Source organism: Scyliorhinus canicula, chromosome 6 (assembly GCF_902713615.1).
Source record: "Scyliorhinus canicula chromosome 6, sScyCan1.1, whole genome shotgun sequence".
Classification (NCBI taxonomy): domain Eukaryota; kingdom Metazoa; phylum Chordata; class Chondrichthyes; order Carcharhiniformes; family Scyliorhinidae; genus Scyliorhinus; species Scyliorhinus canicula.
In genome coordinates, this window is record NC_052151.1 from 5,013,422 (window position 1) to 5,037,680 (window position 24,259).

At 45.6% G+C, this 24,259-nt stretch overlaps 1 protein-coding gene across 9 annotated transcripts in view; it reads left to right on the plus strand.

Annotated features, from left to right (window-relative positions):
* The window catches only part of LOC119966963 (WD repeat-containing protein 26), a 208,141-nt gene that overhangs the window by 38,115 nt on the left and 145,767 nt on the right, over window positions 1–24,259 (plus strand). The window lies entirely within an intron of this gene.

Sequence of the window (24,259 nt, forward strand, 5' to 3'; positions counted from 1 at the left end):
TCCTTCAGGTATGGCGAAAATACAAATCAGGATGTGAAGCCCATGTGTGTTCTATGCAGGGAAGTGCGAGCAAATGAAAGTTTAAAATTCTCAAAGCTTCAAAGACATTTGGCGAGTTAGAGGACAAACCTATTGAACGGATGCAGTGAGAACTTAAATAGTCAGCTGAAGTCCTTAGCACAAATGTAATTGAATGACAAAGCAAGTGAGATCACGAGGCCCAAGCAGGCACACCTGTCACATTAACGGTAAGCAAAAATGCTCGGTCACTGGTCTGCGTGTGAAAATGGGCCTCGGGCAACAAAGTTTAAAAAACACTGATCCAGAGGAATGCAGCGTTCCATGGAAAGGGACAGGTAACAACGCTCAAACTAAAGAAGCCAAAAACAGCAAGTGGAAAAGGAGAACTGTTCCAAGAAGACCTTCTAGTCAAAGGGAAAGCACAGAAATCTCACATGTCCTGTTAAGTGAAGTCAGAGTGAGGAACAAAGGAAAAGGCTCCAAAGCAAAAGATAGAGCTGCCGGAAGCAGTCATACAGCAAAATAGGCTTGTAATAATCCAGAAGATCATTGGAGACAGCCAACGGTTGGTGACTCCTTACAGTGCTGTTCCTACACATTACCTAGCTTCCTGTTCTCCTCGACTGTCAGTATACCTCTTGATCCTGGTCACCCTACAGCCATGTCTTTGTATTAGATCACATTTATTGTGGGTGTATACAGTTCTGCTGCTGCTGATGGCCCACAGCCTTATGTCCATTCTCTGTAAACAAAATTAATATGTTCAAGCCGTGCACCTTTTTTTGAATTACCCGGGAGTGTTTTTGCCATGTTAACACAGCTGATCAAAGTCAACTTGCCAAACAATCAACAAATTTTCTACCCGTAATATAAAATGTGACCTTTTGACATTTGGCATTCTTGTGTTTGTCCTGACAAGTGCAAGATGAAAAGTTTTGGCAACATGTCTCTCAGCAGTGTCCAAAATGTCTTGAAGCTGCTGATTCCTGCTGAGAAACCGTTTCATAAGCCTTGGCAACACTCCAGTATCTTGTTCAAGTGACCATCTTTCATGTAAGCAAGTTGGCCAATTCTAGATTCAATTATTCTCAATCCTGTTCTCATTCTGATGCCAACATACACAAATTTCCAACAGAAATGACGGTATGGTGATGTAAGTAAAATCTGCAGCTCTTTACCTCACTTTAGCACTGGGTTTGCACTGAGTGCTGAGCTTGTTGCATTTGAGTGCTACAGTGAGAGTTTGGTGACTGAGGGAGTATAAGGGTTCATTTTTATTTAAAGTCTAGTATTTCTTTTATTTAGTTAATTAACTTAAAAGTTGCTGTTTGGTCTATAAGAAGGTGAATTTTGAATCAGCTTTAAACAAGGTTCTACTTGTACTTACTTGCAGCTGGAGCTTGTTAATTAGTTAATTGGATTAGGCCAGTTTTCAGAGGGTAGAGTCACAGTATAAATAGGAGCTAGTTACAGTGCAGACTTTGTTTGCACCGAGTGCTGAGCTTGTTGCATTTGAGTGCTACAGTGAGACTTTGGTGACTGAGGGAGTTAGGTGAGGAGGGAGTAAGGTGCTCCTTACATTTCATTTCCTATATTTATCAAAGAGCGTGAAGGGAGCCAGGAGTTTAGAGTACAGCTGACTGGACGCAGAGTCGGAGGGCGGAGGTCCAGTTGGTCCACGGGGCAGCTAATTCTGTAAAGTAAGAGGGGATGGAGGCTAGGGCAGTTGCATGCTCCTCCTGTAGGATGTGGGTGGTGAGGGATACCACTGGTGTCCCCGCTGACTATACCTGCGGGAAGTGCACCCAACTCCAGCTCCTCAGAGACCGTGTTAAGGAACTGGAGCTGGATGAATTTCGGATCATCCGGGAGGCAGAGGGGGTTATCGAGAAGAGTTACAGGGAGGTAGCCACACCCAAGGTACTGGACAAGAGTAGCTGGGTTACAGTCAGGGGAAAGAAAACTAACAGGCAGACAGTGCAGGGATCCCTCGTGGCCGTTCTCCTTCAAAACAAGTATACCGTTTTGGATGCTGTTGGGGGGGATGACCTACCGGGGGAAGGCCCCAGCGGCCAGGTCTCTGGCGCTGAGTCTGCTCTGGGGCTCAGAAGGGAAGGGGGGAACATAGAAAAGCAATTGTAATAGGAGATTCAATGGTTAGGGGAATAGATGGGAGATTCTGTGGTCGCGAGCGAGACTCCCGAAAGGTATGTTGCCTCCCGGGTGCCAGGGCCAGGGATGTCTCGGATCGTGTCTTCAGGATCCTGAAGGGGGAGGGTGAGCAGCCAGAAGTCGTGGTGCACATTGGTACCAACGACGTAGGTAGGAAAAAGGGTGTGGAGGTAATAAACAAGTTTAGGGAGTTAGGCTGGAAGTTAAAGGCCAGGACAGACAGAGTTGTCATCTCTGGTTTGTTGCCGGTGCCACGTGATAGCGAGGCTAGGAATAGGGAGAGAGTGCAGTTGAACACGTGGCTGCAGGAATGGTGTAGGAGGGAGGGCTTCAGGTATTTGGATAATTGGAGCGCATTCTGGGGAAGATGGGACCTGTACAAGCAGGACAGGTTGCATCGGAACCAGAGGGGCACCAATATCCTGGGGGGGAGGTTTTCTAGTACTCTTCGGGAGGGTTTAAACTAATTTGGCAGGGGAATGGGAACCGGATCTGTAGTCCAGCAACTAAGGAAGCCGATATTCAGGACGCCAAAGCACGTAGTGATGCAGTGGGGAAGGTAACACTGACAAAGGAGAGTACTTGCAGGCAAGGAGATGGGTTGAAGTGTGTATACTTTAATGCAAGAAGCATCAGGAATAAGGTGGGTGAACTTAAGGCATGGATCGGTACTTGGGACTACGATGTGGTGGCCATCACGGAAACTTGGATAGAAGAGGGGCAGAAATGGTTGTTGGAGGTCCCTGGCTATAGATGTTTCAACAAGATTAGGGAGGGTGGTAAAAGAGGTGGGGGGGTGGCATTGTTAATTAGAGATAGTATAACAGCTGCAGAAATGAAATGAAATGAAAATCGCTTATTGTCACGAGTAGGCTTCAATGAAGTTACTGTGAAAAGCCCCGAGTCGCCACATTCCGGCACCTGTCCAGGGAGGCTGGTACGGGAATCGAACCGTGCTGCTGGCCTGCTTGGTCTGCTTCAAAAGCCAGCGAGTTAGCCGGGTGAGCTAAACCAGCCCCTATGCAGTTCGAGGGGGATCTGCCTACTGAGGTAATATGGGTTGAAGTCAGAAATAGGAAAGGAGCAGTCACCTTGTTGGGAGTTTTCTATAGGCCCCCCAATAGCAGCAGAGATGTGGAGGGACAGATTGGGAAACAGATTTTGGAAAGGTGCAGAAGTCACAGGGTAGTAGTCATGGGTGACTTCAACTTCCCAAACATTGAGTGGAAACTCTTTAGAACAAATAGTTTGGATGGGGTAGTGTTTGTGCAGTGTGTCCAGGAAGCTTTTCTAACACAGTATGTAGATTGTCCGACCAGAGGGGAGGCCATATTGGATTTAGTACTTGGTAATGAACCAGGGTAGGTGATAGATTTGTTAGTGGTGGAGCATTTTTGAGGTAGTGACCACAATTCTGTGACTTTCACTTTAGTTATGGAGAGGGATAGGTGCGTGCAACAGGGCAAGGTTTATAATTGGGGGGCGGGTAAATACAATGCTGTCAGACAAGAATTGAAGTGCAGAAGTTGGGAACATAGGCTGTCAGGGAAGAACACAAGTGAAATGTGGAACTTATTCAAGGAACAGGTACCGCGTGTCTTTGATATGTATGTCCCTGTCAGGCAGGGAAGAGATGGTCGAGTGAGGGAACCATGGTTGACGAGAGAGGTTGAATGTCTTGTTAAGAGGAAGAAGGAGACTTGTGTAAGGCGGAAGAAACAAGGTTCAGATAGGGCGCTGGAGGGATACAAGATAGCCAGGAGGGAACTGAAGAAAGGGATTAGGAGAGCTGAGAGAGGGCATGAAAAATCTTTGGCGGGTAGGATCAAGGAAAACCCCAAGGCCTTTTACACATATGTGAGAAATATGAGAATGACTAGAGCGAGGGTAGGTCCGATCAATGACAGTAGCAGGAGATTGTGTATTGAGTCTGAAGAAATAGGAGAGGTCTTGAACAAGTATTTTTCTTCAGTATTTACAAACGAGAGGGGCCATATTGTTGGAGAGGACAGTGTGAAACAGACTGATAAGTTCGAGGAGAAACTTGTCAGGAAGGAAAATGTGTTGCGCGTTTTGAAAAACTTAGGTATAGACAAGTCGCCCGGGCCTGACGGGATATATCCAAGGATTCTATGGGAAGCAAGAAATGAAATTGCAGAGCCGTTGGCAATGATCTTTTCGTCCTCTCTATCAACAGGGGTGGTACCAGAGGATTGGAGAGTGGCGAATGTTGTGCCCCTGTTCAAAAAAGGGAATAGGGATAACCCTGGGAATTACAGGCCAGTTAGTCTTACTTCGATGGTAGGCAAAGTAATGGAAAGGGTACTGAGGGATAGGATTTCTGAGCATCTGGAAAGGCATTGCTTGATTAGGGATAGTCAGCACGGATTTGTGAGGGGTAGGTCTTGCCTTACAAGTCTTATTGACTTCTTTGAGGAGGTGACCAAGCATGTGGATGAAGATAAAGCAGTGGATGTAGTGTACATGGATTTTAGTAAGGCATTTGATAAGGTTCCCCATTGTAGACTTGTGCAGAAAGTAATGAGGCATGGGATAGTGGGAAATTTGGCCAGTTGGATAACAAACTGGCTAACCTATAGAAGACAGAGAGTGGTGGTGGATGGCAAATATTCAGCCTGGAGCCCAGTTATCAGTGGCGTACCGCAGGGATCAGTTCTGGGTCCTCTGCTGTTTGTGATTTTCATTAACGACTTGGATGAGGGAGTTGAAGGGTGGGTCAGTAAATTTGCAGATGATACGAAGGTTGGTGGAGTTGTGGATAGTGAGGAGGGCTGTTGTCGGCTTCAAAGAGACATAGATAGGATGCAGAGCTGGGCTAAGAAGTGGCAGATGGAGTTTAACCCTGACAAGTGTGAGGTTGTACATTTTGGAAGGACAAATATGAATGCGGAATACAGGGTTAACGGTAGGGTTCTTGGCAATATGGAGGAGCAGAGAGATCTTGGAGTCTATGTTCATAGATCTTTGAAAGTTGCCACTCGAGTGGATAGAGCTGTGAAGAAGGCCTATGGTGTGCTAGCGTTCATTAGCAGAGGGATTGAATTTAAGAGCCGTGAGGTGATGATGCAGCTGTACAAAACCTTGGTCAGGCCACATTTGGAGTACTGTGTGCAGTTCTGGTCGCCTCATTTTAGGAAGGATGTGGAAGCTTTGGAAAAGATGCAAAGGAGATTTACCAGGATGTTGCCTGGAATGGAGAGTAGGTCATACGAGGAAAGGTTGAGGGTGCTAGGCCTTTTCTCAGTAGAACGGAGAAGGATGAGGGGCGACTTGATAGAGGTTTATAAGATGATCAGGGGAATAGATAGAGTAGACAGTCAGAGACTTATTCCCCGGGTGGAACACACCATTACAAGGGGACATAAATTTAAGATAAATGGTGGAAGATATAGAGGGGATGTCAGAGGTAGGTTCTTTACCCAGAGAGTAGTGGGGGCATGGAATGCACTGCCTGTGGAAGTAGTTGAGTCGGAAAAGTTAGGGACCTTCAAGCGGCTATTGGATAGGTACATGGGTTAGGGTAGAATAATGGAGTGTAGATTAACTGCTTCTTAAGGGCAGCACGGTAGCATTGTGGATAGCACAATTGCTTCACAGCTCCAGGGTCCCAAGTTCGATTTCGACTTGGGCCACTGTCTGTGTGGAGTCTGCACATCCTCCCCGTGTGTGCGTGGGTTTCCTCCGGGTACTCCGGTTTCCTCCCACAGTCCAAAGATGTGCAGGTTGGGTGGATTGGCCATGAAAAATTGCCCTTAGTGTCCAAAATTCTATGATTAACCTAGGACAAAAGTTCGGCACAACATCGTGGGCCGAAGGGCCTGTTCTGTGCTGTATTTATCTATCTATCTATCTATCTAGCTTGAGGACAATGAGTTTGTAGTTCTTCATCTGGGACCAGCTAATGACACAAGTGCCGATCTCCTGGTCTTTATGGTTTAGTGCTTTTACATTCAATTTTTCAAAGGACCTATGGCCCTTTTGAGTGATCTCGGAAAAGAGCTGCTATTGAACTTTGAAGACATATTAATTTATGTATCTGATGTGACAGAGGGATTTATGTTACACTAAGATCAACAGAAAAATGTGAGTGTTCATAACTTAAAATTATTTTGCTTATTGCAGTTCAGAACATTCAAAGAATTGTTATGGCACATTTTTCCAAATTAAGCCATGATTGAGGAACATGCAGGCTACTCCATATAGAGATCATTCGGGGTGCATGTTTCCATATAGGAAGTGTGTCCAGCTGCAGCTCCTGTTAGACCGCATGACGTCTCTGGAGTGATGGACTCACTTTGGAGCATCCGCGATGCTGAGGAGGTCGTGGATAGCACGTTTAGTGAGTTGGTCACACCGCAGATTAGAACTGGTGATGGAGACAGGGAATAGGTGACCAAAAGGCAGGGAAAGAGAAGGAAGGCAGTGCAGGTGTCCCCTGCGGTCATCTCCCTCCAAAACTGGTATACCATTTTGGATACTGTTGGGGGAGATGACTCACCAGGGGAAGGCAGTAGTAGCCAGGCTCATGGCACCGTGGCTGGCTCTGCTGCACAGAAGGGCGGGAAAAAGACTGGCAGGGCTATAGTCATAGGGGATTCAATTGTAAGGGGAGTAGACAGGTGTTTCTGTGGTCGAAAACGAGACTCCCGAATGGTATGTTGCCTCCCGGGTGCTCGGGTCAGGGATGTCTGCGATCGGCTGCAGGACATACTAAAAGGGGAGGTGCAGGAGGGAGGGGTTGAGATTTTTGGGACATTGGAACCGGTTCTGGGGGCGGTGGGACCATTACAAACCGGATGGTCTACACCTGGGCAGGACTGGAACCAATGTCCTAGGGGGTGCTTTTGCTAACACTTTTGGGGAGGTTTTAAACTAATGTGGCAGGGGGATGGGAACCAGATTAGGAAGTTAAAGGTCAGTAAAGAAGCAGCAACTAAAGCCAGTAAGGTACGAGACAATAAACTCAATGTGACTAAGGGGAAAAGATGATGAACGCAAAGGGGCAGGTGGTCTGAGGTGCATTTGTTTTAATGCGAGAAGTGTAGCAGGTTAGGCAGATGAACTTAGGGCTTGGATCAGTACCTGGGAATATGATATTGGTATTACTGAGACTTGGTTGATGGAAGGGCAGTACTGGCAACTGAATATCCCAGGGTATAGATGCTTCAGGAGGGATAGAGAGGGGGGGGGGGGGGGTAGAAGGGGTAGAGGAGTTGCATTAATCGTCAGAGATGATATCACAGCTGTGATTAAGGAGGGCACGATGGCGGATTCGAGCACTGAGGCAATATGGGTGGAGCTGAGAAATAGGAAGGGTGCAGTAACATTGTTGGGACTTTAGTACAAACTTCCCAAAAGCGAGCATGAAGTAGAGGTACAAATATGCAGACAGATTATAGAAAAATGTAGGAGCAATAGGGTGGTTGTGATGGGAGATTTTAACTTCCCCAACATTGAATGGGATTCATGTAGTGTTGGAGGCGTAGATGGAGCAGAGTCTGTAAGGAGCATCCAGGAGAGTTTTTTAGAGCAGTATGTAAATAGTCCAACTCGGGAAGGGGCCACACTGGACCTGGTATTGGGGAATGATCCCGGCCAGGTGGTTGATGTTTCAGTCGGTGATTACTTTGGGAATAGCGATCACAATTCCGTAGGTTTTAGAATACTCATGGACAAGGACAAGAGGGGTCCGAAAGGAAGAGTACTAAATTGGGGAAAGGCAGAGTATAACAAAATTCGGCAGGAGCTAGGGAATGTGGATTGGGAGCAGCTGTTTAAGAGTAAATCCACATTTGAAATGTGGGAGTCTTTTAAGGAAAGGTTGATTAGAGTGCAGGAGAGACATGTTCCTGTGAAAATGAAAGATAGAAATGGCAAGATTAGGGAACCATGGATGACGGGTGAAATTGTGAGACTAGCTAAGATGAAAAAGGAAGCATACATAGGATCGAGGCAACTCAAAACTGATGAAGCTTTGGAAGAATATCGGGAAAGTAGGACGAATCTCAAACGCGCAATAAAGAGGGCTAAAAGGGGTCATGAAATATCTTTGGCCAACAGGGTTAAGGAAAATCCCAAAGCCTTTTATTCGTATGTAAGGAGCAAGAGGGTAACTAGAGAAAGGATTGGCCCACTCAAAGACAAAAGAGGGAATTTATGCGTGGACTCGGAGGAAATGGGTGAGATTGTTAATGAGTACTTTGCATCGGTATTCACAAAGGAGAGGGACAAGACGGATGTTGAGGCTAGGGATGGATGTTTAAATACTCTAGGTCAAATTGTCATACGGAAGGGGGAAGTTTTGGGTATTCTAAAAGACATTAAGGTGGACAAGTCCTAAGGACTGGATGGGATCTATCCCAGGTTATTGAGGGAAGCTAGGGTTGAAATAGCTGGGGCCTTAACAGACATCTTTGCAGCATCCTTGAGCACGGGTGAGGTCCCGGAGGACTGGAGAATTGCTAATATTGTCCCTTTGTTTAAGAAGGGTAGCAGGGATAATCCAGGGAATTATAGACCTGTGAGCTTGACGTCAGTGGTAGGCAAACTGTTGGAGAAGATACTGAGGGATAGGATCCATTCACATCTGGAAGAAAATAGACTTATCAGTGATGGGCAGCATGGTTTTGTGCAGGGAAGGTCATTTCTTACAAACCTAATAGAATTCTTTGAGGAAGTGACAAAGTTAATTGATGAGGGAAGGGCTGAGATGTCATATACATGGACTTTAGTAAGGCGTTTGATAAGGTTTCCCATTGCAGGTTGATGGAAAAAGTGAAGTCGTATGGGGTTCAGGGTGTACTAGCTAGATGGATAAAGAACTGGCTGGGCAACAGGAGACAGAGTAGTGGTGGAAGGGAGTGTCTCAAAATGGAGAAGGGTGACTAGTGGTGTGCCACAGGGATCCGTGCTCGGACCACTGCTGTTTGTGATCTACATAAATGACCTGGAGGAAGGTATAGGTGGTCTGATTAGCAAGTTTGCAGATGATACTAAGATTGGTGGCGTTGCAGATAGCGAGGAGGACTGTCAGAGAATACAGCAAAATATAGATAGATTGGAGAGTTGGGCAGAGAAATGGCAGATGGAGTTCAATCCAGGCAAATGCGAGGTGATGCATTTTGGAAGATCAAATTCAAGAGCGGACTATATGGTCAATGGAAGGGTCTTGGGGAAAATTGATGTACAGAGAGATCTGGGAGTTCAGGTCCATTGTACCCTGAAGGTGGCAACGCAGGTTGATAGTGGTCAAGAAGGCATACAGCATGCTAGCCTTCATCGAACGGGGTATTGAGTTCAAGAGTTGGCAGGTCATGTTACAGTTGCATAGGACTTTGGTTCGGCCACATTTGGAATACTGCGTGCAGTTCTGGTTGCCACATTACCAGAAGGTTGTGGATGCTTTGGAGATGGTGCAGAGGAGGTTCACCAGGATGTTGCCTGGTATGGAGGGTGCTAGCTGTGAAGAAAGGTTGAGTAGATTAGGATTGTTTTCGTTGGAAAGACAGAGGTTGAGGGGGGACCTGATTGAGGTCTACAAAATTGAGAGGTATGGACAGGGTGGATAGCAACAAGCTTTTCCAAAGAGTGGGGGTGTCAGTTACAAGGGGTCACGATTTCAAGGTGAGGCGGGGAAAGTTTAAGGGAGATGTGCGTGGAAAGTCTTTTACGCAGAGGGTGGTGGGTGCCTGGAACGCTTTACCAGCGGAGGTGGTAGAGGCGGGCACGATAGCATCATATAAGAGGCATCTAGACAGGTATATGAACGGGCGGGAACAGAGGGAAGTAGACCTTGCAAAATAGGAGACAGGTTTAGATAAAGGATCTGGATCGGCGCAGGCTGGGAGGGCCGAAGGGCCTGTTCCTGTGCTGTAATTTTCTTTGTTCTTTTTATTTTATTTCTGTGGGCTCCTTTTTTTCTCTAATCAGCTATTGTGAAGTACTCCAGAATAAACACTGATAAACGTGTTAACACAGTCAATGGCACTGAAGCAATTTCTGTATGGTAGGGAATGAAACTGAATTGTGAGTTCTTTATTTTTAAAAATTCTTTTAAAATAAATTTAGAGTATCCAATTATTTTTTTTTCCCAATTAAGGGGCAGTTTAGCGTGGCCAATCCACCTAATCTGCACATCTTTGGATTGTGGGGGTGAGACCAGGCAGACACTGGGAGAATATACAAACTCCACACAATCAGTGACCCAGGGCTGGGATCGAACCCGGGTCCTCAGCCTGTAGGCAGCAGTGCTAACCACTGCACCATGGTGCCTCCCCAAACTGAATGGTAAGTTGAATACGTTGGTATTCCTCTTTTGGATTGTTAGAACATTCCTTTTATTTGGGCCAGGGTTTTTGCTGTTGTGGTAGTTGAAGTTAACACGGAATTTTCTGCTTGAATTTGGCATTGGTTGTGTGCAGATTAATCTCCTCATCTCTCGTAACCCTTGCTCTGCAGCCATCAATCTCATGTGACAATGATTTGTGCCTTGGTGGTCAACCTTTTGTTCAGTGAGACTGGAGTGTCCTCTCCAGGACAGAAGCCTGGGCAGTATTTATGTAGACACTACACTACTTGAACATCAGCACCCGCTCTCGTTTGTATCCAGAGGAATGTAGAGACTATTTGTCACCAGCTTGGTTGCAGGAGTTGCCAATACAATGGCAGATGTTAGACATTAGTCTGCCTATGGCCTTCACACCACGTTTTTGTCAGGGTTGCTTCCTTTGCCTTTATCTCTCCTCAGCTATCCAATATATAAATAGTGGGATTATTTGCCCACAGCTGGGAATTGGTTCACCAGGGTTGTTCACATGTCCGTGGGCCTGCATACTATATACCTAAACATCTTGAAAATTACACTGAAATTGTGTCCACAAGTTTCCCTGCCGGTGATCTGTTGAGCTGCTCGCAGAAAAATACTTTTCACTGTACCTCGGTACATGTGACAATAAACAAATCCAATCCAATCCAAACAAGGAGGTGTAGTAGCGAATCTGTCGATGGAGAGGCTGTGTGCAGTACTGGCAGGAAGTGTGTTGCACATTTGTTCTCCTTTTCACTAGCCTGTGTATAGGCTGAAAGTGAGAAGCTTGCTAACTCTCTTTGCCCAGAGACTTGACACAACACATCGACTTGTTGAAGACACTGTAACCCCACCATTGGAATATTGATCTTTGGTTGTTTTAAGGTTTGCCTCCAAAGCACAAATCCCAGCATCTTGTCTTTATGGCCTGTTCTATATGATTAAGAGCAGTGGACACTGAAGTGTGCTATGCCCCTAGCCCAAGTTATTCTGCTGTGATGCAGACATCTAGTGTAGAAAATTGCCAAGATTTGTTGCATCCATAAAAAAGAAATCTAATCTGGGTAGTAGTTTTTAATTCTGGAGGCTATTTGGGAGCAGTGTGAAGGCATTGGAAATGATTCAGAAAATATTTGAGTGGCTCTAGGGATTAAGGAACGTCAATTAGATTGAAGAAGCGGGGGCTGTTCTCTTTGGGGATGAGGCAGCCGACAGGTGATTTGATAAAAGCATTCAAAATCATGAGAGCCTGTTAAGACTAGACAGATAAACTTTTCTCATTGACTGAAGGGTTGAGAACCAGAAGACACTGATTTAAGAAAATGGCCAAGAACCGAAGGATAAGTGAGGATTTATTTTTTAATGCAGCATGATCCTTGAGAGAGCTTGCTATGTGCAAATTGGCTGCCATGTTTCCTGCATTCCAAGTAACTCATCTTCCAAAGGAGTTTATTGGCTGTAAAGATTTTAGAAGCTGGTGGTCATGCAAAAGCACTATGTAAATGCAAATCTTTATCGGACTTTGAACATTAAGCAGCTCACTGAACACTTAAGTAAAACAGCGTTTACAGTAATTATTTTTATTTCAGAACAAAAATGCTTTCCCTCTCTAACACAATATGAAATTAATCTGTAAATGTGGCTGCTTAATTGTGTGTTAAAACGCTACCGTAAGTGCCCTCTAATTAACTCTGTTGCTGTATTTGAACTGACTGTGCTTTGGCTTCAATTCATCCAAGATATCTCAAATTCCTTTTAAGATAGAGCAAAAGGTAGATTGAAACTATATTTTGTACAAAGAAGGCTGTCTCTCTTTTTCTCCCTTTCACACTCTGTCGCTAGCTCCTCCTATAATCCTAGGTGTTCCCAAACAGCCATGACTTCCAAAGTGTAATCACTATAGTAGGGAAATGTGTCAGCCAATTCGTGGGCAGATAGGTAGATGTCTCAAAACCCACATGGACTGGTGGCTCCAGAATGTGCCTTACCACCACAACCTCAAAGCAATTGGGGATGAGCAATAAATGCTGCCTTTGCCAGCAATGGTAACATCCCACAAAAGAACATTTGAAGAAAAAACTGCATTGAGGTAAGTAACCAATGAACTTTCATTTGGTGATGAAAACAGAAAATGCTGGAGAAGCTCATCCGGCTTTGCAGCACAGAGAGAGAAAGTTAATATTTCCAGAGCAATGCAACTCGTCAGAACTGGAGAGCTAGAAATGTGATGGGTTTTATGCTGTTAGAAAGGGGGAGGGGCAGGTGGAGGAGCAAAGTTGAAGGTCAACAATGGGTAGGGAGCAGATGAAATTAAATGACAAAGATGTCACAAGACAAAGGGGGTGGTAATGGCAGTATTACATGTTATAATAATATAATTATTATTGTTAAAGTCTCAGTCTGGAGTAGAATAAAGGTCAACATTGTCTGAAAGCAAAACAGCAGAATATTCTAATAGCAGAAAAAGGGCTCTTAAAGGAGAAAAGAGTGCAGATTGGCCGGCAAGACAACTCTGGCCAAGACATTACCATGGAGAAAGCAACAGGGAACCAAGGCTTCCCAAGATCCTCGGTAATTCAAAAAAAGGCCCACGGCTTGAACATATTCAGAGTCTTAGAATTTACAGTGCAGAAGGAGGTCATTCGGCCCATCGAGTCTTCACAAGCTCTTGTGGTTAACCCAGTAATCCCACCTAACCTTTTGGACATTAAAGGGTAATTTAGCATGGCCAATCCACTTAACCTGCACATCTTTGGACTGTGGGAGGAAACCGGAGAACATAGAGAAAACCCATGTAGACACGGAGAAAGTGAAAGCTCCACACAGTCACCGGAGGCTGAAATTGAACCTGGGTCCCTGAAGCTGTGAACTAGCAGTGCCAGCCACTATGCCACCACGTGCCCTATTCCTTTTGTTGGCAGCGAGCAGGTCTTTGCATATGTGTATGTCACTTCTGAAAATCCGCCAAGTTGAAAATGAAATGAAAATTGCTTATTGTCACGAGTAGGCTTCAATGAAGTTACTGTGAAAAGCCCCTAGTCGCCACATTCCGGCGCCTGTCCGGGGAGGCTGGTACGGGAATCGAACCGTGCTGCTGGCCTGCTTGGTCTGCTTTAAAAGCCAGTGATTTAGCCTGGTGAGCTAAACCAGCCCCTTATTATTGACTCAACTTATTATCTTAAATTGGTTGATGATGGAACATTAGCACACCTCAGGATTGTTCAATTAAGGGACTTCGGTGGCTGTAAGTAGGAGGAGGCACTTGTTTTGGATTTTTTTATTTTTGGCCCTTTTTGCCCAGTTCTTGGGGTTTTTTGGTGGATAAATTGTATCCAAATGAAAGTAGAAAGAGTCTATTGTTGAAGAATGTCAAAAAAAGTTGGAAATAAGAAGCCTGCAGGCGGGAGTTCTTCGACTCAGCAGGGAAGGTGGCAGCAACTCCAGGGGTTGTAGCTGCCCCGATCACGGCAGATATGCTTACTGGGGTTTCGTAGAATTTGCAGGAGGAGGTCGTTCGGCCCATCGAGTCAGCACCGGCCCTTGGAAAGAGCACCCAACCTAAGCCCACACCCCCACTCAACCTTTTGGACACTTGAGGGGCAATTTAGCATGGCCAGTCCACCAAACCTGCACATCTTTGGGCAGTGGGAGGAAACCGGAGCATCCGGAGGAAACCCACGCAGACATGGGGAGAAAGTGCAAACTCCGCAGTGTCCCGAGACCGGAATTGCACTCCATACCCTGTGAGGCAGCAGTGCTAACCACTGTGCCACCAAGCCACCCAAAATAGATATGTTACCAGATCATCGATGTATACCGCACAATTGGGTAATCCTGAAACAACTTTGTTAGTTAACTGTTGAAATGTGGCTGAGGCGTTTTTCATGCCAAATGGCATATGCCAAATGGCAGCAGGGTAGCATGGTTGGCAGCAGGGTAGCATGGTGGTTAGCATAAATGCTTCACAGCACCAGGGTCCCAGGTTCGATTCCCGGCTGGGTCACTGTCTGTGTGGAGTCTGCACGTCCTCCCCCTGTGTGCGTGGGTTTCCTCCGGGTGCTCCGGTTTCCTCCCACAGTCCAAAGATGTGCGGGTTAGGTGGATTGGCTATGCTAAATTGCCCGTAGTGTCCTAATAAAAGTAAGGTTAAGGGGGGGGTTGTTGGGTTACGGGTATAGGGTGGACACGTGGGTTGAGTAGGGTGATCATGGCTCGGCACAACATTGAGGGCCAAAGGGCCTGTTCTGTGCTGTACTGTTCTATGTTCTATGTAACTTTGAATTGGTATATACCATCTGGAGTCACAAAAGCTGAAATCTCCTTCGCCCTTTCGGGTAAAGGTACCTGCCAGTAACCTTTAAGTAAATCCAGTTTAGAAATAAAAGCTGATTGTCCCAATTTATCATGCAATCCTCCAAACGTGGGATAGGATAAGAGTCTGTTCTTGTAACTGCATTAACCTTTCTATAGTCCACACACAACTGTTGGGTGCCGTCTGGTTTAGGTACCATCACTGTGGGTGAGCTCCATTGGCTGCAACCCACTTCAATTATGCCATTTTTAAGCATATTCTCAATCTCTTGTTAACCTGTGCCAATTTTAAAGGGTTAAGTCTGTTTGTGTGTTTGATCGGAAATGCATTTCCCACATCTACATCATGTATAGCCATTTTAGTACGTCCCAATTTATCTCCACAAACTTGCCCACGTGATATCAATAACTCTTTCAGGTCAGTTTGTTTCTTCTCTGGAAGGTAACTCAACAACTTATCCCAATTTTTAAGAACATCCTTGTTTTCCAATTTAATTTGAGGTATGTCAAATTCAGTCATATGGATTTGGTTCGTCACTGAGTTAGAATCATTAAAACCTCCTTTTTCTCTCCTTCCCTTTCAAAGTACCTTTTAAGCATATTCATATGACACACTCGGTGAGTTTTCCATCTATCTGGAGTTCTTACCACATAATTCACCTCACTTAATTTCCTTTCAATCTAATAAGGTCCAGAAAACCTAGCTTTTAAACGTTCACCTACCACTGGTAACAGCACTAAAACGTTATCTCCACTGGCAAAACTATGAACTTTGGATTTCTTGTCCGCTACCCATTTCATCACATTTTGTGCAACTTTTAAATGTTGTCCAGCCTATTCACCTGCTCTATTTAATCGTTTCCTAAAATTTGACACGTATGGAAATGTAATTTCCAATTTCTCACTCATCAATTTTTCCGTAATTAATTTAAGTGGCCCTCTTACCTCATGACCAAAAATGAATTCAAAAGGACTGAATTTGGTTGACTCATTAGGTTGACTAATTGCAAACAGTACGAATGGAATTCCTTTATCCCAATCCTCTGGATAATCATGACAATAAGCCCGTAACATTGTCTTTAATGTCTGATGCCACCTTTCTAACGCTCCCTGCGATTCTGGATGGTGCGCAGTTGATTTAAATTGTTTTATTCATAAGCTATCCATTACTTCTTTGAATAACCTTGAGGTAAAATTTGATCCTTGATCCGATTGTATTTCTGTGGGTAGTCCATATCTAGTAAAGAATTGAAGTAACTCCTCCGCAATCTTTTTAGCTGTAATATTACGTACTGGAATAGCCTCTGGAAACCTAGTAGACACATCCATTACAGTCAAAAGATATTGATTCCCACTTTTGGTTTTAGGAAGCGGTCCTACGCAATCAATTAGGACCCTTGTAAAAGGTTCCTCAAATGCTGGGATGGGTATTAAGGGTGCTGGTTTTATCACTGTTTGAGATTTCCCTATCACTTGACATGTGTGACATGATTGACAAAATGTAACTACATCTTTATGTAGTCCAGGCCAATAAAAATGTTTCTGGATTTTAGCTTGAGTTTTCCTTATTCCCATGACCTCCCACTGATACCTCATGTGCAACTCGCAACACCTCCTTTCTATACCCTCCCAGCAATACTACTTGATGAACTTCTGCCCACTTTTCATCCGCCTGACATGTAAATGTCTCCATTTTCTCATCAAGACTTCTCTTTTACGGTAATAACACTCTGGTATACACTCAGATTCCTCTTCCGTATATGCTTTCTGATACATCCGTTTTATTCTACATCTTTTTGTTGTAACTCCGCCAATTTTCCTGAACTAAAAATATTTGCCTCATTGTCCACCTGTTCTTCTTTTTCAACCATCTGATCAAAAATTGTTTCTGATAATTGCACTTCAACTTCATCTGCACTCTTTGATTTCTCCTCTTGTCTTAACCTGTGACTTTGCAACCTCGTTACTAGACAATCCGGAAAAATCCCAGGACATTCGTCCTTCAACCCTTCGGTTGTCTGATTTTCCACTGGCTTTTCAACCACAGTAGGCATCACTCCCACCAGTGATCCAGCTATATCATTACCCAAGGTAAACTGTATTACTGGACAAGATGGTTTCTCTATTACTCCTACTATCACTTCACCACTCTTCACTGGAGGGGTTGGGGGAGGTCATGCAGATCCTTAGGGATTTTGGAGACTTTTCGGGGTATAAGCTGAATGTTGGATAGAGCGAGCTTTTTGTGATACATCCGAGGGGTCAGGAAGAGAGACTGGGAGAGCTACCGCTTAAGATGGTGGAGAGGAGTTTTCGCTACTTGGGCATTCAGGTGGCTAAGAGCTGGGGTGTCCTGCACAAGCTCAATTTAGCATGGCTGGTGGATCAGATGGAGAAGGACTTGAGGTGGGACATGCTGCCACTTTCCCTGGCGGGCAGGGTGCAGTCCGTAAAGATGACGGTCCTCCCAAGTTCTTGTTCGTCTTCCAGTGCCTTCCCATTCTCATCCCCAAGTCCTTTTTCAAGCAGGTAAATAGGATTATTGCGGGATTTGTGTGGGAAAACAAGACCCCGCATGTTAAGAGACTGTTCTTGGAGCGCAGTCCGGGGGGGGGGGGGGGGGGGGGGGGGGGGGGGGGGGGGTGTTGGGTTGGCACTGCCGAACTTTTGCAGCTATTACTGGGCAACGAATATATCCATGATTCGGAAATGGGTAGTGGAGGGAGAGGGGGCGGCGTGGAAACGGTTGGAAGCGGCACCGTGTCAAGATACTAGCTTCAGGAGCCTCCGCACATTCGTATTCAACTGCCTGCCCCTCACAAACCCCGTCTGATCCTCATTGATCACTCCCGGGACATAGTCCTCAATCCTAGTGGCCAAAATCTTAGCCAACAGCTTGGCATCCACATTAAGGAGCGAAATCGGCCTATAGGAGCCACGTTGCAACGGGTCCTTATCTCGCTTGAGGATAAACGAGTCCCGTGTCCACTGGGCCCACGCTGCCTGATCTACGCCTGCTGCCATCTTGCTTTTTCAAGCCCGTTCTCCCCTCTTCTCTAAAGCCACCTTTTTTGACCGCCCCACTCCTGGTCCACTCCATACAGCGCTGGGGGACCTTCACTGTTTCCTTACCACACCGGGAATCATCGCCAAAGTGCCGCTGGAGCTCCTTAAAAGGGCCCAAAAGTCCGTTATTGGCCGACCGTGTGACCTACCTAGGCATAGCCGTAACCGGAAGTCCAGGAATTGAATTTTTAAACTCTTCCAAAAGCATAATTTCTCTGAGAACTTCATAAGTTTGGTCTATTTTTAAAGCCCTTATCCACCTATCAAAATTAATTTGTTTGAGCCTTTCAAACTCCCATGTATGTTTGACCAGGTTCTTTCCTTAAATTTCTAAACCTTTGTCTGTCGGCTTCAGGCACTGGTTCATATGCTCCTAAGATAGATTTTTTCACCTTCTCATACGTCCCAGATACCTCCTCCGGTAGTGATTCAAACACTTCACGAGCCCTACCTATCAGCTTTGTTTGAATCAGTAATACCCACATGTCCTGTGGCCATTTCATTTGTTTAGCTACCTTCTCAAATGAAATGAAAAAGGCTTCTACCTCCTTCTCATCAAACTTTGGCAATGCTTGGACATATTTAAATAGATTACCACCAAGCCTTCGACTTTGATGCTCTTTCTCACTATCTTCATCACTATCATCCAACTGTACGTTTCCCTTCAAGTCTGCCAATTTTAACTGACTTGTCATGTTTCATGGCCATTTTCTGAAGTTCAAACTCTCTCTATCTTTATCCCTGATCTGTATCTCCCTTTCTCTTTCTTTTTGTTCTGCTGGGGCTATTCTTTCTTTTCTCCTTTCTTCTCTCTCCTTTTCTTTTTCCTCTCTCTCTCTCTCTTTCGTATTCAAGCTGCTTTAATTCTTTCTCGTGTTCCATTTGTTTAATTTGCAACTGAATTTTTGCCATTTCCAATGAGTCAAAGTGTATCTCAGGCAACTTTAAATGCTTAGCCAACGCCATAATTACCTCATCTTTTCACATTTTGTCAGGTAATGTTAACTGCAATATTTTTTGCCAAATCTAAGTCTGCTTTTAGTCTCTGTCCGTAAGTTACTGTGTGTGACCATCTCCGCCCCCAAAAACGTCTGAGCCTCTGAAAGAGCCATTGTCCACAACACACTCCCTACTTGAACTAGAATACCACATCTGAAAAGCAACCACAATATGCTCACCCCTCACTGTCTTTAAGTTCACTAAGCCAACCCAATAGATAGACTTTTATCCCAGTCAAGCCCCCAATTTGTTATGGGCCAGGGTTCAGAGAACCCCAAAGTGTATAATGGAGTTCACCTGACCCACAACTTTTAATAGATTGTGGTATGGGGAGCACACTGCCCACTCTACAGGTGTGGTAAAGCAGAAATGGAAAAGTATTTTTTAAAGCAAAACAATGTTTATTCTATGAACTCAAGTTAACCTTTTTAAAACATACAGTGAACATCTTAGCAACCATCAATTCAAATACAACCCCCAAAGACTACAACACTAAGTAATCCTTTAAGCTTTCCTTTTAATATCCATACGACTTGAAAACACCTTTTAACAGAAGCACATTAGGTTTACATTCACTACTGAGAACATTTATAATTCTGAATTCACCAAATGATCAAGAGATAGTCTTTTGATAGCAGAGAGAACAGCAGTACACCTGCTTGGTCTGGCTTCAGCTCCAACACTGAAAACAAAACTAAAACACAGCCTGCTCAAAAATGAAAGTAAAAAGCTGACAGACAACCCAGCTCCACCCACTCTCTGACATCACTGCAGTAATAAACACCCATTTCTTAAAGGTACTCACTACAGATAGTTATACACACCAATTTATAAACGGCCATTCCTTAAAGGTACTCTCCCATGACACACTCCACCCTGTGTCTCGGTGTGACGGGGGGGGGGGGAGGGGATTTACTGGGGTTTTGCTAGGGTGGGGTTCAGTCTCTCCACCCTGTGTCTCGGCGGGGCGGGGTGGTTTGTTAGGGTGGGGGTCAGTCTCCCCACCCTGTGTCTCGGTGTGGTTGGGGGGGGGGGGGGGGGGGGGGGGAGTTCGTCTCTCCACCCGGTGTCTCGGGGGGGGGGGGGGGGGGGGGGGATTTACTGGAGTTTTGTTAGGGTGGGGGTCAGCCTCTCCACCCTGTGTCTTGGTGTGATATTTATATACACACACATTTATAAACACCCATTTCTGAAAGGTACACTCATATGACAACTGGAGATTTACCAAAGGTGGCCTCACGCTGTACATCTATTGTATATAACTGCCAAGGTTTTCCCTTTTGTGAGTTTGCAAGAGCAGGTCAGAAGCTAGGAATCCTGCAGCATAAATCACCTGATTTCCCCAAAGCCTGTCCACCATCTACAAGGCACAAGTCAGGAGTGTGGTGGAATACTAAAAAAAAAAGCAAAATACGGGCAGCACGGTGGCCTAGTGGTTAGCACAACCGCCTCACGGCGCTGAGGTCCCAGGTTCGATCCCGGCTCTGGGTCACTGTCCGTGTGGAGTTTGCACATTCTCCCCGTGTCTGCGTGGGTTTCGCCCCCACAACCCAAAAATGTGCAGAGTAGGTGGATTGGCCACACTAAATTGCCCCTTAATTGGAAAAAATAATTGGGTAATCTAAATTTTGGAAGAAAAAAAAAGCAAAATACTGCGGAGGCTGGAATCCGAAACCAGCACAAAGGATGCTTTAAAAAAGGCTCAGCAGGGACTTCCAGTGGTGGCCATGGTGTGAGCGGTCACACATTTGGCAGCTCCCGCTCTCGGCTGTTTTTTTCCCGCGTTGGAGGGTGGATGTGTGGCTGAAGAAGGTGTAGGGCTGGTCAGAGGGAAGTCTGACTCGACTGGTGGATGGAACCACAGACCAGAAGTGGATCGAGAAGAAGGGAGCAGTTGGAGCAGGAGAATCTTTGTGCTCCACAGCTTAAGATGGTGGAGGGTAAAGGGCCTGCACTGCCTACCCAATGCTTGATGGACCAACTGGTGGACTTCTTAAACGGGAAGTTCAGCCAGCAGAGGAGAGAGGCCCATGAAGACCTAGCCAAGGCTGTAGATCTGCTGAAGTCCGGAATCGATCAAGTGGCGCAGAGGCTGGATTCCCAGGCCAGGCTATCCGGAAAGTGGAGGAGGCGGCGGGGGAGCACGAGGAACAGTTGGCGGCCAAGGTGGGAGTAATGCAGGAGATCCAGAAGCGGCTACAGGAGAAGGTAGAGGATCTTAAGAACCGCTCCTGGAGGCACAATTTGAGAATTGTAGGGATGCCTGAAGGTACCAAGGGAGCGAACGCTGCTATGTATGTAGCCAGAATGCTGGAAAAGCTGATGGGATAGGGGGCCTTTGACTGGCTCCTGGAGGTCGACCAAGCTCATGGGGCGCTGATGAGGAGGCCACAGGCGAACAAGCCGCCGAGGGAAATGGTGGTGTCTTCACCGATTCCTGGACAGGGAAAAGATTCTGAAATGGGTGAGGCAGACCAGGAGATGCACCTGGGTGGGGAGTGAGCTGCGAGAGGACCTGGGCCCGGATCTGACAAAGAGGAGGGCTGGGTTTCACTGGTTGAAGGATGCCCTCTTTAAAATGGGATGAAGTTTGGGATGTTGTACCCGGCACGCCTCTGGGTGACCTTTAAGAACAGAGAGCATGGCTTTGGAAGGCCAGAGGAGCCGATGAGACAATGGACTGGCAGGTGAAGGAGGACATTGAACTGTGAAGGAGGGGTATGGAGATGAATGGTTTTTTTTCTCCCCGGTTTATGGTAATCCTGTACCTTTTATTCTGTTGGTGGTTGGGGAACCTTTCTCTGAGATGTTTCAATGCGATGGAGGGTGAGTGCACCTTTTGTGCTTTTGCGTTTTCTTACCTTTTGTTTTTTCTTGTTGCACTGTTGATTGCGAGGTATGCAAGCAGCGGATAGGGGAATCGGTGGCGGGTAGAAGGTTTAAGCGCCTTGGCGGGGGCTGCCAGATGAGCTGGGCGGACTAGTTCACGGGAGCGTAGTGGGGGATAAGCAGGTGGTTAGTGTAGAGGTTGATGGGGTGGTAAAAAAAAGCAAAATACGGGCAGCACGGTGGCCTAGTGGTTAGCACAACCGCCTCACGGCGCTGAGGTCCCAGGTTCGATCCCGGCTCTGGGTCACTGTCCGTGTGGAGTTTGCACATTCTCCCGTACCGACCTCCCCGAACAGGCGCCGGAATGTGGCGACTCGGGGCTTTTCACAGTAACTTCATTGAAACCTACTTGTGACAATAAGCGATGATGATTATTATTATTACTGCGACTTGTATTTTCCCCTTAATCCCTTGGTTTGCCTTTGCTGAATTTTAAACTGTTCCCAATCCTTGGGTCTGTTTGCTTTTTCTTCCTAATTTGCAGTCTCGTCTTTGAATCTAATACTGTCTCTAATTTCCCTTGTAAGCCCACTGTCCTTCCTTTCAGTAATGTTTCCCAGTCCATCATAACCCTCTCATGCCTCATGCTATTGTAGATATCTTAGTTTCAGGATCCTCGTCTCAAGAGTTAACTACCTCACTATCCACCTTGATAAAAAAAATTCCATTATATTATGGTCACTTGATGGTAACAGTAGAATGAGGAATATGACTGGGCTAAGGGATTGCACAGTGGAATGAAATATTTCTACTGCTGCGAGTAACCCACTACACCTCCATGGATGTTAAGTTTTGAGCTGCTAAATCTGTTCTGAATCAATTTCATTTAGCATGATGATAGTGCCTGATATTACAATGGAGGTGTCCTCAGTGTGAAGTAACAAATTTGTCTCCACAAGGACTATATGATGGTCACTCCTGCCAATGCTGTCTGCAATATTAATGAAGATGAAGATATGTGCTTCAGAACTCAGCTGCTGGTTCAGTCAGTGATGGTGCTACAGTCAGTCTTGATGGTAGAGATTGAACTCCCCGACTCAGATTACATACTGTGCCCTTGCCACCATCGGTGCTTCTTCCAATACGATTCAACATAATCGTATTCCAATACGATGTGCAGCCTCTGGTTGGTCTATCCTGAAGATGGGCATACCCAGGGGTGGCGAGTCTAGAATTTTAAAAATATTCTTTCCTGGGGCATCAGGTATTACTGGCTGGGCCAATATTTTTATTGCCTATCCCTAATTGCTCTCGAGGAGGTGGCGAACCGCCGCAGTCCATGCGATATGGGTACACCCACGGTGTGGATCGGGAGGGAGTTGCAGCAATAGTGAAGGATTAGCAATTGTAGTTCCAAGTCAGGATGGTGTGTGACTTTGAGGGAAACTTGCTGGTGGTGATGTTTCCATACTTCTGCATTTGTGTGGCAGATGTTGGGTGCTTGTAAGGTGCTGTCGGGTAGATATCAGTGTTGTAGCTGCACTGGGACAGCTTGGGGTGTAGTTGAATGAAGCACAAGCCTTCATATGTACTGTTGCTAGAATGTTGTCCAGACCCCTAGTGTTCAGTATTCGGTAACTTCAATCGTTTGTTGATGTCACGTGGAGCAAATCAAATTGACTGAAGACTGGCATCTGTGATGCTGGGGACCTACGGGGGAGGTCAAAATGGATCATCCACTTGGCACTTCAGGCTGATAAGTGTCGTTATTCACTGTTGCCAGGTTGAATTTTTTGAGACAGTAAATACATGCTATCATCGCATAAATTATAAATAAACATGGAAGCGGGTTTAGCACACTTGGCTGGACAGTTCATCCATGATGCAGAGCAGGGCCAGCAGCACAGGTTCAATTCCTGTACCGGCTGAGGTTATTCATGAAGGCGCTCCCTTTCAACCTTGCCCCTTGCCTGAGGGTGTGGTGATCCTCAGGTAAAATCACCACCAGTCAGCTCTCTTCCCCCTGAAAGGACTATGGCGACTTTACCTTTCCCTTTATAAGTAGACAGGACATAATTCAACTCCCTTGAAACGAACCTGAAGTCATTAGAATAGGAACAGTTGGAGGTCCGACAAGGTGCTTCCACAGAAATGAAAGTTAAGCGAGAGTTTTACCTCCGAGCAGCTGGCCTGAGCTAAACTTTGGTCCAATTCTCTAGATTATTAGTCCAGCAGCATAGGCTCTATTCTACGTAATCAATAATCCTATTTTCCAGTTTGTCCTTGGAGAAATGATTTATACTAGCCACCAACTATCAGCTGTCACAGCAGATATGTACAGAATACACCAGTTTTATCAATCGGGTTTCTGTACAGCTTTGTAGCAGATGTGAGAATCTTGTATAACATAGCGGTTGATGTGATTATGCGTTTTGTGAGTCTGTGTCTGTGAAGATGACAGTTGACTCAAACTACTGTCAGTTTGCATTGATGTCAGGATTTTGACCCAGTGACATTGTAGGCAAAGTGACGTGC